At 32.9% G+C, this 3,997-nt stretch overlaps 1 pseudogene; it reads left to right on the top strand.

The window, feature by feature from the left end:
* The first annotated feature begins 728 nt into the window (after positions 1-728).
* LOC136208171 (cytochrome P450 76A2-like) lies at positions 729-3,318 on the top strand (annotated as a pseudogene).
* The last annotated feature ends 679 nt before the right edge of the window (positions 3,319-3,997 follow it).

Below are 3,997 nucleotides of genomic sequence, written 5' to 3'. Positions count from 1 at the left end.
TAGCTCATGCTCTTGCTAAGGCTGTCTGTTCCGAGTCTGTTCGTAGAGAGTGGGATTGTCCACCTTCTTTTCTTATCGATTTGTTAAACTTTGATTCTTAATAATAGTTTCTTTTATTTCAAAAAAAAAAAATATATCATCTCCAATAATACTCCTTATATTTACTCTTTATTTATTATTTTATTATTTTATTTCAAAATTTCAGTTTGTCTCAATCAAAATTTATTAGTGCCTTGTTTTTATAATTAAAGGTATAATTCATTTTAAATGTATTTTTTTACTTACTGCACAGTTTCAGTAATTACATAACATATATCTTCAACGTTATTATTATGGGTATAATTCAATTTGCCTTTATACGTTAATTTTAGACTCAGATAATAGCAAAGTATCCTTTGATTATTTAGAGTGCAAATTATGAACGCGGCCAACCCATATACGTTGAGCCTTAAATATTTTTATTTGCTCATACTAAGATCAAAACAACGTCATTTTGATATAGGTGGAGGTGAAAAAAATGCATAGCCTTTTCATAGGAACAGTCAACATTAAAAATAGAGGGCTACTAATAGCACCGGGTTTTCAATGGCGACGATCCCTCCATGCTTAAGTGTTGTAAACTTTAAAAACTGTGTTACTTTTAAGACTATATATATTAACAAAATCTAGCAAATTGTAACCAAAAAAAATTCAATAGCTAGCAAGTCTATCAAGGCACCAAATAAGTGATGGATGATCCTTCCAATTATCTTATCCCTCTGATTATCCTTCTATTACCAGCCATATTCCTACTCCACCGCCGCAGAAAATCCGGTGGCCGATTCCCACCCGGACCACGGGGATGGCCAATAATGGGCAACCTTCTAGACATTGGAAGATTGCCACACCAAACGCTAAACGACATGAAACAAAAACACAGCGACATAATCGGTCTAAAACTAGGTTCTACTAAAACAGTGGTCATCCTTTCTTCTAAGGCAGCTTCCGAGTTATTCAAAAACCATGATCTCATATTCGCGGACAGAATGATCAACCAATCGATGCGCATTCATGGCTTCAGCGACGGGGCGTTGTCTCTTCTCCCGCATGGCTCACATTGGCGTGTCCTTAGAAAGCTAGTCATGGTTGACATGTTATCAAACAAAGAGCTTAATGAAACATCTTTTATTCGTAGAAAATGTATGGATGATATGTTACGTTGGATCGAAAAAGAAACATTGTCCGAGGAGAAGTCGGGATCTGGAATTAATATATCGCATTTTGTGATCTTGATGACGTTTAATTTGATGGGGAATCAAATTTTTTCTCCGGATGTGATGGATTCAGAATCGAAAGAGCATTCGTTTATGAAGGCAGTACTGCAACTAATGGATATGGCAGTGAATGTTGACATTGTAGATTTTATTCCATGGTTGAAGTGGGTAATGAACATGCGAGGTGGTGAAGAGAGGAGGAAGATGGAGAGAAGTGTTGCTGAAGCTATGGAGCTTGCTCTTATGTTTGTTAAGGAAAGAATTGAAGAGAAGAAGAAGAAGAATATAGAAAATAGAAGGAAGGATTTTCTAGATGTTTTGATTGAATTTCAAGGTAATGGCAAGGATGAGCCTGATCAAATTTCAGACCATAACATGACTTTCAAGGTAAGACTTTGATCATTATTCTCTTTGGTGATATTATTATACAAACTATCAACTTTAACTTTTAATTCACTCCGTTTTATGACATCTTTGACTAGATGAATTTAATTTCCATAATTATTTCAAAATACATAATTTCAATTTGTTTCGATAAAATTATTTAACTTCAAAAGTAAAAATATGCCGAAAAATTGACATGGCTACTACATCAACATTACTCAACTTTACCGCTAACTGAAACGAGACGTGTCAGTTAGGTGGTAGCCAAGTGTTGTTTCTATCAGCTAACCACATGTCATTTCAGTCAGCGGTAAATGATTTTATTGAGACAAACTAAGGGTGAACATCCATTCTGAGACAACCATGAAAATCAGTTACCAACAGTGAATTTGACCTCTTTAACTTAGCAATTTTAATTTTGTTTATTGTTAAGGAACCAATTCATGCAAAAGTTTAAACTGATAGATAAGATTTTAAAATAACTTTTATTAATATCTCTTATACGTTCTTACACACCAATATATACCCAATGAGCAAAATATTTGAACTTGAAATGCATTCTAACATATAATTATCACAGAATTTGAATCATCGACTAGCTGATCTGATTTAATCTGATACTATGTTAAAATAACTATTTGATTCAAAAGCTTAACCTAAAAGGTAAGGTCTAAGTACAATTTTCACTATTATCTTTTTGTGTTTAGTGATAATCCTATTGTTCGCAGGTAAGAATAATTTTATTTCTAACATCTAAAATAGTGTGAAATATTTCGATTTTTTTTTTTCTCCAACATGTTAAAAACACAATATAAATTTAGTTATTTTTCTTTTTCCTTTCCCATATATATATATGTTTTAGGTTATAATAAAAAAATTAAATTCCTTTTTATATGTCATGAAATATATACTAGCTAGAGAAGTATTTTAAAGCTTATCTTATTCTAAAAGTAACAATTCTAAAAGTGTTATTTATACTATTACATATTCATTCTTTATTTTGAATCAAGTAAAATTGCAGCTTGGATCCAAAACTTTTCATTGATGATACTGTTACCATCATACCCCAGGAAATGTATGTAGCAGTTACAGAAAACGTTAGTAGCATAGTTGAATGGGCAATGACTCAACTACTCCGCAATCCAGAAGCAATGAGAAAAGCCAAAGCTGAGCTATCTTCAATAATAGGACCAAATATGAAAGTTGAAGAAAATGACATTACTAACCTTCCATACTTACAATCTACAATCAAGGAAACCCTAAGATTACACACTTCATTCCCCTTCTTCTTCCTAGAAAAACAAGGCAAGACACTCAATTTATGGGATATGATATTCCTAAAAACACACAAGTTTTTGTTAATGTTTGGTCAATTGGAAGAAACCCTCAACTTTGGGATGATCCTTTGTCTTTTAAACCAGAAAGATTTATGGACTCAAATGTTGATTTTAAAGGAAACCATTTTGAATTTCTTCCATTTGGAGCTGGGAGAAGAGTTTGTGTTGGATTAACATTAGCTCATCGGGTCTTTAACTTGATTTTAGGGTCTTTGCTTCACGAATTTGATTGGGAACTTAGAGCTAATATCACTCCAGAAAGTATGGATATGAGGGAGATATTGGGAATTACAATGCGAAAGTTGGAGCCATTGCTTGTTGTTCCAAAGAAGATAAATCAATAATATGTGACAATTATATGCTAGTTTTATGGGTCTAAGGATGGTTTCAGTATGTGCATATATTGTATCTCCTCTTTCAATTAATGAACATTTCAAATTATTTACTTTTATATAATTATCAGATAGAAGAAAAATGTAGGAATTATCCCATGCAATGTGATTTGAGATGAAATTCCCCATCAAATGACCTAACTCTGATATATAAGTTATCTGAGTTTTTGAGAATAGTAGAATTCTAAAGCTTAGGAATGTTGTACATGCATAACTTCATTTTCTATTTATAAGGTTCTAATGACATTCTTGAAAAGTATTGATTTATGTGTAGTAGCTAATGTGTATATAGGATGTCACGGGGCCATTTTAAGGGACCCGTGTGGCACTTACTTGTTCTCTTCGAAGTAAGCTAGCCAAGAGAAATAGTTCACCCTATCCGCAACATATTTGTTAGATATAAGCTACATATAGGGATATAGTAGCATACATACAATACAGGCATATAGGCAAATCATTACATTCACACACAACCACAGGAAAATATAAGACACGCAAGAGTGAATAATACGCGGATGATCTCATTCATATATAAGCAACAAGGATACATCTTAGAGGTCCTATCTTGTAGTAGTAGAGGGGAAACTACTAAAGATGGTAGAATGCTGATAGACTTAGTGACAAGTCTAAA

Source organism: Euphorbia lathyris, chromosome 10 (genome assembly GCF_963576675.1).
Source record: "Euphorbia lathyris chromosome 10, ddEupLath1.1, whole genome shotgun sequence".
NCBI classification, from domain to species: Eukaryota; Viridiplantae; Streptophyta; class Magnoliopsida; order Malpighiales; family Euphorbiaceae; genus Euphorbia; species Euphorbia lathyris.
The sequence above is the reverse complement of the archived record's forward strand: the minus strand, read 5'-3'. Positions and strand labels throughout refer to the sequence as shown.